Genomic DNA, 13978 nt, shown 5'->3' with positions numbered 1-13978 from the left:
GGAGGGCCCAGTAATTCCTCCCTCCTGGAACCCAGGCCCGGACCTTCCCCATTCCCATTTCCGGCCACATAGAGCTGAATGGGAATGGGGGAGGGAGCAAACAATGGGCCGATTACAAGCGGCCCATTGTATGCTCCCTCTTCCCCTCGCGGGACCCGGAAAGCAAGCCTGGTTTGACCAGGCGTTACTTACCGGGTCCCGCGAAGGGAGCTTGTAATGAGGCGCAATGGGTTTAATGGGTCCACCTCCTTTAGCGGGTCCCGTTAACCCTTTCCACCTCACTTGTAATGAGGCCCCTGGTCTCATGATACTGGGTCCTCTTTTAACAGCGGTTTTATGATGATGCATTAAGGAAGCTCAGAGTTGTATACTGTCTCTCTCTGTCTCTTTTATGGTAGTAGATTAATATGTTGTAGGATTTATAGGTTAAATTGACATAGAAATTAGTGATGAATGTGTATGCGTGGCCACAAGGGCAAAATGTTAGTGCAGCAGCAATGTATCCACATGGACAGCTCGTGACCTGATATTCCACCCCGATGAGCCCAGCTGACCCAAGCACTCCACGGTGCCACCACGTGGATCTCCACCAATCATGGAGCGCTGCACCTATATTGTACATAGTAGCTAGTCTTCACCACGCAATCCCCACGATGCCCCCTATAGCTTACCTCATCCATGATGTATTTTTGTAATAAGTAAACACAGGGGTGCCGGTGAAGGCACTGAGAATTGATTACCCCTCACTACTTTGACTCTAGGAAGGGATTGAACACTTATGGTCACACAAAACAAAGGTCTACCAATAGACATATTTACAGCAAATCAACAGTGTATGCTAGTCGTGAATCAAAAAAACAGGAACAAATAGCCAGATGCACAAGGGTACATGAGATCAAGTTTTAATCATATATGTAAAAAAGCTAAAAACAATTTAATACATCCATGAGTCATAAGAGGCACAAAGAAATATGTCTAATAATTGCAACATAAAGAAAAAGGCTAAAGAAAAGGACAGAAAAAAGAAGAAAGAATGGGTCAATCAATACACCCTAAAATCCTATAAAATGGTTGCAGAAATGCCTAAATGTGACATTTTTTGAGATGTGAGGTGTCGACATGTTTCGGCCACATGATGGATTGGACATTTTCTCAGGTGTCCATACAAAGGTAAGTGTTGTGGCCATCTTCAGGACAGAAGATTTCTTCACGATAGGCCTTATATCTGATGTGAAAATGACATCATAGATCTAAAAAGATGTATACACAAATAATTCCCTTGTGGGACAGAAAACAAAGGAACTACAAACTGTTTAGTGAGTTTGTTTTTTACAAAAGATAAGCCTGTTAGTCCTATCAGCAAAACATTGCACTGTATTATTACCAAAAAAGAATCTCTACGTAGAAAAACTTCAATGTTGACAAATTGTTAATTGTATTCTAGAAAAGAGTTAAAAACAAACAAATGACATGACATGATGTGACACATAATGAAGTTCAATCTCTTACTTGTTGTCGCTAGATCGAGTGTGATAGAGACGGTGGAAAAGTCAGCCGTTTTATAGAATGCAGAATTTACATCTGGAGGCACATTGGCAAAAAGAGTCATAAATTCTTCATAAATTCTGTGGCGAGGAGCACCTTGTTCTATTCGTCCAGGAGAGCAAAGTGGTCACTATGGAAGTAGATACAGAATAATTATTTAGTTAGTAACCTGCTAATGAATTGAGGAGGTTCAAAAGGGCACTATTATGGTCCATATTAATTGTACCAGGTGCATGCATCACACTAAATGTTGGGGAAGCTAAACTTACATCAAAGTGCGCGAGGTGGGCTACTTAGATAAGTTACATTTAAACAAAGGTAATTAGAATTTCCTAAGACTAACTTACTGTTGTTATCGAAATGTCAGCACTATTTAATGGAGGCTGGTAGTTAATTACTGCATGCGCTGTGCTACCAGACACAGGTGCGGATGGTAGGGAGCCCAGAATAGCAGTTGTATTTCAGGGATCGTTCTCTAAATGAAACAGAGAAAACATCAGATGGAATCAAACAACTCTCATGCTGTACAGGAGAAGATGCAGGAAGAAAAGGTAGCGCCGAGCACCCAAGGGTGAAGCGCCTCAGTGTAAATACCTTAGTGAGCTAGATATGCGAGAAAAATGAGATGACTCCTAGCGATGTCTACGATGTTCGCTGGAAGAAGCACATACATGAACAGCACTGTGGATTAGTTGGCAAATGACATCTTCCAAATAGTGTGTCTCAACTTGTTCTAAAACGTGGAAGAAAACACACGGGTTGTAAACAAATGAAAAAGCCAGACAGACGTAACTGGTCACAAACGAGGCTAGAGAAATGCACGAGGGAGATAAACACATTTTTCACCATCGTGGACAGCTCAGACAGGAACCAGCGGAAGGATAGGGCTTAGCTATGAACCATGGAAACAGGAAAAACGTTTGCTGTAGATCCCGGCTCGGCTTCAACTAAAGGAGGATGGCAGGGCCCGGATATAAATATGTCTTGACATCAAAGCGCCTCAAAGTCACATGGCTTTAACGGTACGCCCCTTTCTTAAAGGTGTATGGCACAATTGTGGAAAAAAGCACGGTGTAGGTGGAAAAACAATTCCGCTCCCGCATGCACAGTCAGAGTGGTGTTATAAGTGAAAAATGATTATTTGTACACGTATGAAAATGTGGTTTCCATAGATAATGTGAGAGGCTCAGAGACAAGGAATTTAAGAATTTATTTATAAACATTTTTTTACACATTTTTTGTCATGGGCCAGAGCAAAGACCAGATCGCAAACTGATGTGTCACTGAGTGAGATGTTTTATGTGGATGACTCACACATTGTGTCAAAGCTAAACGGTTGACAAAGTGCACTCACTGGTGTCCACTAGTAGAGGACTGTGATAGCGTGGCTAAGTAGTCACTCCAGAGATAGATGATACTGTGGAAGTGATGGCAGAGCCAATCGGTGAGCGGATAGGGGTTAAGTAAGCAGGCTGTTCCACTCGACTGAAGAGTTTAGGCCTTGACTTACTGTGTTGAGATTATAGATCCATCTTTGTTCTGCAAGACTAAGAGATAGATCTCTATTCCCACCTCTAGGTGAAGGAGATATGTTTTGGATGACAAACCAATGTAGATCTGTATACTTGTGATTGGCAGTTGTATAATGAGCCACAGTGGTTTTTTATTGGTTTTATTTGTAAGACAAGACCTATGCTCACATATCCTTTGTCTTATCGCTCTGCTAGTTTTGCCTATGTATAATAAATTACATGGGCTTTTGATGCCATAAATTAGCCAGTCCGAGGCACAATTGGAAAAGGAACGAAAGTTCCATGTCCTACCATTGAGCTCTACTGTTTTACAATTAGTGGTCAGAGGGCAAACTGAGCAGTGGCCACATTTATAGTGGCCAAGAACCGGTGGGAGGTTGCAAAGTGCAGTTTGTGACAAGGAAATGGGTGCTTTAGGGTAAGTGTGGACCAGAATATCCCTAACATTTTTCTGACGTTTAAAGGCAAACCTGGGTTGTGCCGGACAGAAATCATCAGTGGACAACATGTGCCACTGTTTTTTGATGGTTCTCCGTAAAGCGTTACTGATTGGGCCAAAAGTGTTAACGCACGTGATCCTTTCCTCTGTAGTTTTAGGCTCTGGGTGAAGACATCTATCCCTATTAGCATGTTTGGCTCTCTTATAGGCTCTATTAATGCATTTCTTGGGATAGCCACGGGTGATCAGGCGTTGCTTGAGGTCTTTGCCTTCTTGAATGAAGTCACCTATCTTTGAGCAGTTTCTCCTAACTCTAAGAAATTGGCCGACAGATAGGTTTTCTCGTAAACTAAGAGGGTGAAAGCTATTAAATCTGAGAAGTGTGTTTTTGTCGGTCGGTTTTCGGAAAAGCTTGGTTTTCAGAAGGGCCCCCTCAGTTTTATAAATAGAGAGGTCAAGGAAAGGAATTGTTTGTAGATCGTAAGTCATGGTGAACTTAATATATTGATTGTGGTTATTAAGCCACTCTAGAAAGGAGTGAAGAAGAGTCGGACCACCTTGCCAAACCAGAAAGACGTCGACAATATAGCGAAGCCATTTTGAGATGTTGTTCTTAAATGGATTGGTTGGGTCGTAGATGGAAGTGGATTCAAAATGGTCCATGAACAGATTCACCAGATCCGGGGTGAAAGTTGCCCCCATACTTGTGCCGTGTATTTGTTTGTAATAGGTGCCCTCATATAGAAAGAAGTTTTCAGTTAGGACAATTTTAATACATTCCATAATGAATGAGGTGGGAACTTTATGGAAGGTGTGAATGCATTTATTAAGGTATGCCTCCATGATTGTCAAGCAGTCTTCCTGTGGAATGCTTGTATAGAGCGAGGTAACGTCTAAAGTCACCAGCAGATCTAAAGTTTCTAGTTGGAAGGAATCAACCAGGTTTATCATGCTTGTGGTATCCTTAACAAAATAATTCATTGCTTTTACAAAGGGTCTGAGGAACCAATCGGCATAAATGGACAAAGACTCCAAGATTGAATTGGTAGCCGAAACGATCGGTCTGCCCAGTGGATGAACTGAATTTTTGTGAACCTTTGGGAGGAGGTAAAACACGGGAGTGGTAGGCGATGTTTTGATCAAAAAATGGTGTTCGTCTTGATCGATCCATTCCTGTCGTAGAGCATGATCCATCAGACTTTTGATTTCAGCTCGGATGGAATCGGTGCGATCTTGATTCAATTTGCGATAAACTGAGGATTGTCTAGTTGGAGCAGAGCCTCTGTTTTATATAGTGTGGTATCTCATAGGACAATTCCTCCGCCTTTATCGGCTGGTTTTATGAGGAAGGCCGGATTATTTTGTAGGGTGGTAAGGGCAATTCTTTCAGTTCTACTTAGTTTATCTTCACAATGGTTTTTGTCTTTGAGTAGATGTTTAGTTTTTTCCAGAATCTTATTTTCAAAGGCTAGGATTGCTGGACTAACCATTGAGTTAGATGGAGTGAAATTGGAAGGGACTTTTAACCCTGTGGTACTAGGTTCTTTTGTAGAAGTATGACGATCTTTAAAGAAATATTTGAGACAGATTAAACAAAAGAATTTGTGTAATTCCACCTGGGTGTCGAAGACTTTGGCTTTTGTGGTTGGGACAAAACTAAGTCCATTTTTCAGGACTTTTGTTTCAGACTCGGTGAAGAGGTGATTTGACAAATTGAAAATTGGAATCACCAGTTCCGCGGTGGACCCCTCCAATTGCGGGTCTGCATCTGTGGTGGCCCTTGTTGCCACAGGTGTGTTTTCTTCCCTCGTCCCCGAAAAAAAAGGAGATTGGTTGTTGGTGTTAGTACCATTGGAGGATGAGGCATTGTCAGAATCACTACTGCTCGTAGTGTTCGAAGTGTTCAAGAAACTAACATATTTGTTTCTCTGTCGGCCAATGTTTCTGTTTCTACTTTGAGATAGCTTATTTTGGTCATCATAGAACGAAGCTGCAAGGTAAGGATAAGTAATAGTTTCCTTATAATTTTCGGTGTCTTTTTTTATACTTCCAAATTTTTTTGTCTAAGGTAAACTTTTTAAACTTACCTATTTTCTCTTCTATTTTAGTAAGTTTATCTTTGATGTCTTTAATTAGATTGTCCCCTTTCATCTTATTTTCAACAGTTTCAATTTCCAGTTTTTGTTTTGTAGCCTCTTCCACCGAAGTATCAATGATCAGAATAAGGTAATCTCGAGAGCATTTGTTCCCAACCGCACTAAATTGTCATTTAAATTTAGGGTTGTCTATAAATACCCTGGGAACGTTTTTGACCTGCAGACTTTCCGGTATTATACCTGCTTTTAGATACGCCAGCATCATCTTGCCGTGAGATTCCGTATGAATCACGCTATTGCTATTGTCAGACAGAGTGCTCTCAGAATTTGCAGAGTCCTTTGCATGCCCTCTATTGATTTAGATAAAGCCTTTTATATCTCACCCGCACTTGGGGCCTCATTACACGGATGGCGGTAGGGATTTAACGTTATCGGTAATGTATTACCGGTAACGTTAAATCCCCATGTGGATCACGACCTGGCACGCCGCTATTAGCGGCACCGCTAATTACGGTGCCACTAATAGCGGGCAGGCCGCCTGCGTGCGACCCTCCATTCCGTTAATTACGCCATGCCGCTATTAGCACAGCATCACAAGGCCAGTGCACATGCTAATAGCGGCATGGTAAATCCCCCCAAACCCTTTACCGCCATGGTGCAAATACCGGCATTGCGGACCACCCGTTAAGGGAAATGAGCAGTGTTCCCACCTGCCACAGGTGGACCAAATCAGCACAAGTGAAGACAATGGAGACTGTGGCAGCTCAAAAGGAGCACACCACACCCCTTCCCACACCCCTCCCCACACCAAGATGGTTCCAATACTGGCAGCATTACATGGCCTGGAGGACCTCATTGCAGCGCAGCTGCTACAACAACAGGCAGCACAAAGGAGACGCAGGAGGAGGAGGAGGGCAAGACAGGCACAGCAAGCACCACAACGGCACCTAATCATACCACAGAGGCACCCACCAATACCCAGGATCAGAGCCAGTCCATTCAACCTGACCCCTGAGCAGATACACACCATGTACCGTCTGGACAGGACTACCATCACCAGCATCGTGGACATGATCCACGACGACATTGTGAGCCTCATAGACATCAGAACTGCCATCCCCCCGCTACCGAAGGTGGTGAGTGTGCTCCACTTCCTGGCCACAGGCACCTATCAGCATACAGTGGGACAGATGCATGGCATCTTACAACCAGTATTCTCACGCACGCTGAACCAGGTACTCGATGCACTCCTGAAGCATGCACCTGAACACATATCCATGCCACAGACTGCCCATGAGATTGCAAACACAAAAGTTGGCTTCTATTCACTGGCAGGCATTCCAAGTTGCATCGGGGCCATCGACTGTACCCATGTGGAATTGGTGGTCCCCCACATCACAATGAAGTAGTGTACCGAAACAGGAAGCAATTCCACTCTATCAATGTCCAAATGGTATGTGACGCCAACAAGATAATCACACATTGCTGTGCCAGATTCCCAGGATCAACACATGATTCCATGGTTCTGCGGAACTCAACTATCCCACGCTACATGGAGCGACACACCGGACAACGTTCGTGGCTACTTGGTGAGTAGCAGGGCAAGCACATGGCAGCGTGATTTGGGGGGGGATACATACTCCAACTGGGTGTGAATGGGGGGGAGAGATACATACTCCAACTGGGTGTGAAGGGGGGGGGAGATACATACTCCAACTGGGTGTGAATGGGGGGGGAGAGATACATACTCCACCTGGGTGTGAATGGGGGGGGGAGGGATACATACTCCAACTGGGTGTGAAGGGGGAGGAGAGATACATACTCCAACTGGGTGTGAATGGGGGGGGAGATACATACTCCAACTGGGTGTGAAGGGGGGGGAGAGATACATACTCCAACTGGGTGTGAATGGGGGGGGATACATACTCCAACTGGGTGTTGACTGGCGTCTGTAGAGAAAATGGACATACAGATGTACGCCAATGTCCTTCAGGGAAGGCCACGATGTACTTGAGAAGAACCCACATGCAATTCGAAGGTGCACAACATTGAGAACAATGCAGGTTGCAAAATATCACACATCCATCCACATTGCACATCATGCCACGCCACATATTACACAAATCAGCAACATGGCGTCAAGACAGTAATACAGAATCAGTGCAGCACAACATCAATTCAGCAACGCGCCCTTGTATGTATGCAAAGGGATCACCCCTAGACATAGCACTGAACCACACACCTATGGCACCACTGAAGTGATGCTTCACAGCATGGCAACATCGGTGTCAGGATGTCAATACACTAGCAGTGTGGTACCTAATTGGGATGGCCCAGGGACACCTAAGACCTGGCCTCACCCAGGACATGTCAATTACTGTTGGAGGCATGAATGTGGCATTTCTACTTGCAGGGTCGACCTCCCCCTTGCACGTTGCTGTCACACAGACCATCTGCATGTATGCTGTCAATTCAGTACTTGAATCACAATGCAATGTCAATTTGTGTGATGTGAACAAGCCGATCTTGAGGTGAACAGTAACAGGACCCCGTTCATTCCCCCATACAGGTGATGCGGGCTATCCCCTGAAGACCTGGCTCCTCACACCTGTACGGAACCCACAGAACAGGCACGAGGAGGAATACAATCGTGCACATACCCGTACCAGCATCGTGATCGAGCAGACTTTTGGACTTTTGAAGTCACGTTTTAGGTGCATTAGCAGGGTTGGTGGTGCTCTCCTGTATGGACATGAGAAGATGGGCAAGATCACCATGGCATGTGTCATGCTGCACAATATGTATATCAGACCGAATGTGCCACTGCCCCCTGACGTTGAAATAGAAGCACATGATGAGGATGATGATGGTGATGAGGACGGAGGTGAAGGGGATGCAGGTGTTGCAAGAGGGGATGGCCCGGAGGGACGTGCTGTGAGACAGCATCTGATCAACCAAATATTCTGAGGAACATGTTTCCGTACTGTCACATGGATATGGGGGGTAATGCACTGGTGTATGTTTTGAAGCACGCAATGGACCCTGTCGCCAATAAAGTACACACACACAATGAAGATGTCCAAGCCTGTGTTTTGATCAGAAACCAGTGTATTGAGTGACATAAAGGTGTAGTAGTACAAGCCCAAAAACATCCCACCACCCTCCCTCCCCCACAACAGACCCATAACACCCTTGCCACCCCCCCCCACAACAGACCCATAACACCCTTCCCACCACCCCCCACAACAGACCCATAACACCCTTCCCACCACCCCCCACAACAGACCCATAACACCCTTCCCACCACCCCCACAACAGACCCATAACACCCTTCCCACCATCCCCCACAACAGACCCATAACACCCTTCCCACCACCCCCCACTACAGTCCCTCATGTGTCTGCCATGTATTCCCTGGACAATGCATACAGAGGAATCTCCATCAACCCCCTATTTTCCATTGTCCTTGAAAGGATCTTGAGGGTTGCCAGACGTGCGCCTGGTGGTGCGCGATGAGCGCCGGAGGGGGCTTGTTTGTCTCGATCCGGAAGATGAGGACGGGGTAGACTGGCCTTGTTGGGAAAAGTGGCGGTCCATAGTGTCAGCCATGCGGACAAGGACCTCCCTGAGCCTCGCTATCTCATCGCATAGCCTGTCGGTGTTGGCGTCCATCCGCTCAGTGCAGTGCCTCGCCGCCTCGACAATGTTCTCTCTGAGATTGGCAGCCTCCTCAACATGCTGGCCGACCAGCACAGTAAGCTCGTTTTGGCGCTGCAGGATGGTGGTGAGTTGGGGGGCAGTGCTGGGTGACCGTGCACTGGATGCTGTGCCCTCCAATGCATCCACTGCAGCAGGTGATGGTAACATGGGGGACATGATTGCAGGGTTGGTGTCCTCAACAGTCCCATCAGACCCAGGGGTCTGGAATGGCACAGGCGCTGGGGCTCCAGGGGGGCTTGGGGTGTGCATCTCCATGTGCTGGCCTAGGGTGTCCTCCGGATCGGATAGGGGGACAGTGGTGGCTGCCTCACCAGCGGAGCTAGCCGCAGCTGATGGTGGTCCCTCGGTGGCTGGCATTGGTGCCAGTGGGTTCACCTCCGGTGGTGGGGCCGCAGTTGGTGGTGCAGCTACTACTGCCCTGACAGTGGCACCATGACCATGTTTCCTACCCGTCAGGTGTGCCCTTCCCCCCTTGCCCCTGGATGTTGTTGGAGTATCCTACGGCTCCTGTGCCCTTGCCCTCTTGCATGTAGCTGGTGCCTTTGATGCATCAGCGGCATCCTCCCCATCTGTATGTGAGCCTGTGAGGGACGAGAAGGGGGATGTCATTGGTTGCGATTCAATTTACTTAATGAAGATTACATGAATGATGCAGTTGTGGCCATTGGGACTCAGTGGTTGTGGATGCAGGTGATGTGCCAGTTCAGTGCCTCATCCATGCATGGGTGTGTTTGGGACTTGTCTCTGGTGATGTGTGCATGTGTGTGTGTTTGGGTCTGACACTGACATGGTGAGGGATGGATGCATGTGTGGATGTGTGTCCATGCATGAGAGGAGTCTGTGCTCACATATGGGGGTAACAGTACATTCACACCGCCACCTGTCATGTGTACACTCACCTCCATCTGAAGTGGTAGCCACGCCGATCTCCATGCTGCCCACTCCCTCAATGGATTCAACGGCAATCATGTTTGCGCATGTCTCCTCCCATTCCTTCATCCTGATTGGTGAGCCATCTCCACCGGCACTGGCAATGCAGTGGTTCTCAGCCAGGATGCCCCTCACCCGCAGCCTGAGGTCGTCCCACCTCTTCTTCCATTCGCGCACGGTGCGCGTGCTGGTGCCCACAGCACTGACTTTGAGAGCTACCTCCTCCCAGTTGGCTTTTTTCTTCAGCAAGGTTGGCCGGCGCATGTCATTTGCAAAGACTACCTCCGCATGCTCTGCAAGGGTATGTGTTAACATACCAATTCCTCATTGGTATATTTTTCCTTGCGCTGCCTGTCACTGGTTTTCTTCAGAGCCTTGGGCATGATGCAGGAGTCCCAGATGAATTTGCACTGCTCCCAACTCAAAACAGGTCCAGGGTGCAGAGGATGGCAATGGATTGTGTTTTTAAAGATGGCCGCCGTGCTCTTTCCCGTTCCTGTACGATGACGCTATTTCCGGTTCCGCAATTTAACAGTCACCGCTAATAGTGGTGATCGCTAATATCGGTGACCGCTAATAGCGGTGACCGCTAATGGCGCGAGGGTGGAGGTGCTATCTGCACTTTCGCGGAAGGCGGTAAATTACTTTTTGGGGACTTTAGCGGCATGGCGGTAGGGTCATTAAAGGCATGGCGCTATGCTCGTGTCCGCATACTCGTAATGGTACGCCATTAGCGCCCTCTTGCGAGGGCGGACACGTTAATAGCGCCATGCCGCTAATTTGCAGTTTTTAGCGCACAACGTGTAATGAGGCCCTTGGTCTTGGTCTCATTCCCTGCTGGGGTGTGTCCATTATTGCCTCTCATTGCAGAGTTTAACTGCCTTTTTGGGGGACTCTCACTTTCAGAAGCCATAAGAAAACATTTGGAAACACACAGTACCCCTATTTTAAGCAGATGACAAAAACATTTAGCTGCTATTATAAGACCACCACTGGGACGTCCCTTTTTTCCACCTTGGGCAGAGAGTGTAGACAAATCATAGCCTTCCCAACAAAGTTTCCCTTTGGACCAGGATTCTTGAATAAGAACAAAATCAAATTGTGCCAACGCACGCATCATTTTTTCATTATTCATTAAGTTAAAAGAGCCTCTTGAATTCCAACTGAGCAATTTTACATTGTTTAGAACGCTAAAGAGGCTTGCCCAACTGCTTTAGCGTGTCAATAGACTCAGGCAGAGACAGGGCCAGCCATCTCCAATCCTGTTTGTCAGAGTTAAGTTCAGGTTTACTGGTTAATCTTTCACTACTGGAATGCCTAGGTGCATTGGCTTTTGGTTTAGATGTTGTAAAGTTTTGTTCCAGAATATCAAAACCTCTGCATTGCAGCTGTTCAGCTTCTTTAAAAAGAAGTGACATCACCATGCTGATTAGCCTTAACTCAGGAATGGATGTGAATAAAGATAAAATATATGTTCTGTTCAGTGATATGTCATTGAGTAAGGATCTCATAATTAGCCCAGGTAGATCCGGGTTAACCGTTTTTCTTAAATCATTGCCCCTCAATTCCCTGCCATCCTCAATTACGTTAACATTCTCATAGTAACCACCATGCTTTTTCCCTTCAACCTCTTGTTCCATCTTTTTAGTTAAGATGTTTTCCGCTGGTATCATGGGCAACACAGGGTCTCCCAAATGATGCCGGTTCTCTACTTGAATATGATTTTCTGTGAACATCTTAAGTATTAATTGACGCAAGTCAGCTTCATTATAGTGTTGGTCGATCTTGTCCAGCCCTTTTCTCATTGCTTTTATTAAATTTGGGGTCGACAGATCATCATTGTTACCAAAAGGGGGTAAAAGATCAGATTCATTCGTCAGATTCGTGCATGTGTTACTATTAGAGGTTTTCCATTCGGAGCTGCCAAGCCCCATATTGACAGGAGTTTTGCCTCCTTTCTTAACTAAAGCGGGTAATTCACTCATGTTGGTGTTATGTTGGATCATTTTTAAGTTCGTGACAGGCACCAAAGGGGGGTAATCTACACCCTCGGACCCCACTTCATAATTGGAGCCGCCTATCTTGAGGTTATTTGCAGTTGGGATTGCTCCTTTAAAGATTTCGAAAACATCATCCCATTTCTTTTTTATTATCTCAAAAAGTACATAATCCCCTTCTGAGTATACACTCTGTGAAGCTTGGTCAGAGTTTATTTTCGAGCATGGTTGCAGGTCCAAATCAATCATGCCCTTCCTTGGCTTTTCGGATTTTCTTTTCGGGTAGCAGTATCACATCATCAGCATCTAAAATGATATGCTTTAGATCTTTATCACTTAGAAATGTTCTAGACGATTTGTTATTTACTTCATTTCTCTTTTTTCTTTTGGCTAATTTTTTGTCTTGTCTTTTGGATATTTTTATTTCAAAATCATCTGTTACCCCCTGATTCTGAATCCCTTCACCACAGCTAGACTGGTTATTTTTAACCACCTTGGCCTTGTTCCCTTCCGCTGTGTCACCTATTGGTGAAAAACCTTCAACTTCCTGTGTGGTGGGTATTATAATAATTTCATCAACTGTTGGTGGCTTCACTGGGTCACTAGACGTTTTCCCTATATTACCGAACCTGCTCATCTGTGGAGGAGTTGGGAGATGCATCTTTGGATGCAAGAAGTACTGCTTCCCGATTCTCACTGGTAATTTCCCCACTTCAGCAGCCAAACTGATGATGGCTGCCGTCTGTTTCCTTAATTTGAGCAAAATCAGTTGATTGAAAATGCCCAACAAAGCAGAAATGTCAGAGCTCATTGCTGGTTGGACAGGTCTGACTCAAAGGGTGCAGTATTACAATCAAAAGTATAATCAGTTGGTGCAAAAATACTTGGTGAATCAGAAAGGTGGTCGTGATTGAGTTTGTTGGGTTTACACAAGTCCTCAAAAGATGGCGTGGGTTTACACAAGTCCTCAAAAGATGGCCTTTTATCGTGTTTGTTTTTCATCGGATCAGTTGCCAACCTCCTCCACAAATAGTGGTTGGGAGGGATCAATAGGATCCTCAACTGTTTTACCCATTAAAGAACAATCTTGTGCACACTGCAATAAAGCATCCTCGCCATCATTGGATTCAGGAAGAGGCAATGTCACTGCTCTAGCAAGGCTGGCACGTCTCGTATTTACCGCGGCAAAAAGGTCTGCTCCTGCTTCTTTTCTAAGTAAAGGCATTTTGTTTTTCCTCATAATTAGATATGTTCGGTTGTGTACCAAAACAAAAAGGAAAATAAAATAAGTCTCATATAACTATGCACACCGTACACTGCGTACACCATTCACCAGTTGTTAGTTTGACCAAAAGGTTACCTCTACAGTAGCACATCCTCCAGCCTCCAGCCCCCAACCCCCACCAGTCGAACAGCCCAACAGCCTCGCGCTTACGGAGCACTTCCGGGTGTGCACACGCTGTGCACGCAAGAGTGGAAGAGAGTGGAAGATATAGGCAGGACAGGAGCTGGTGGGTGGAGCCAGGGGGGAGGAGCTGGGTAAAAAAAAGAAAAACAGAACAGGGAATAAGGGACGCAAACTAGAAGAACGCAGAATACTGCAAGACACTGCAAGCAAACACACAGAGTAGAAATATCTACTCGAGACCAACAATGATTACTTAGGCAGCAGTCCAGCAGTCCAACAATAACGTAACCAGTGTTGCGGCACAAATAGCA

General features: G+C 45.8%; 1 long non-coding RNA gene across 1 annotated transcript; it reads right to left on the bottom strand.

Annotated features, from left to right (window-relative positions):
* Nucleotides 1–942: 942 nt before the first annotated feature.
* LOC138569056 (uncharacterized) lies at nt 943–13743 on the bottom strand. The gene is made up of 4 exons (XR_011303090.1): nt 13620–13743; nt 2140–2278; nt 1893–2020; nt 943–1675 (listed from the first exon to the last, which is right to left on the bottom strand). It is a non-coding gene; the product is annotated as an uncharacterized lncRNA (long non-coding RNA).
* Between the last annotated feature and the right edge of the window lie 235 nt (nt 13744–13978).

This window comes from Ambystoma mexicanum, chromosome 2q, assembly GCF_040938575.1.
Source record: "Ambystoma mexicanum isolate Mex_15411 chromosome 2q, UKY_AmexF1_1, whole genome shotgun sequence".
NCBI lineage: Eukaryota > Metazoa > Chordata > Amphibia > Caudata > Ambystomatidae > Ambystoma > Ambystoma mexicanum.
The sequence above is the reverse complement of the archived record's forward strand: the minus strand, read 5'-3'. Positions and strand labels throughout refer to the sequence as shown.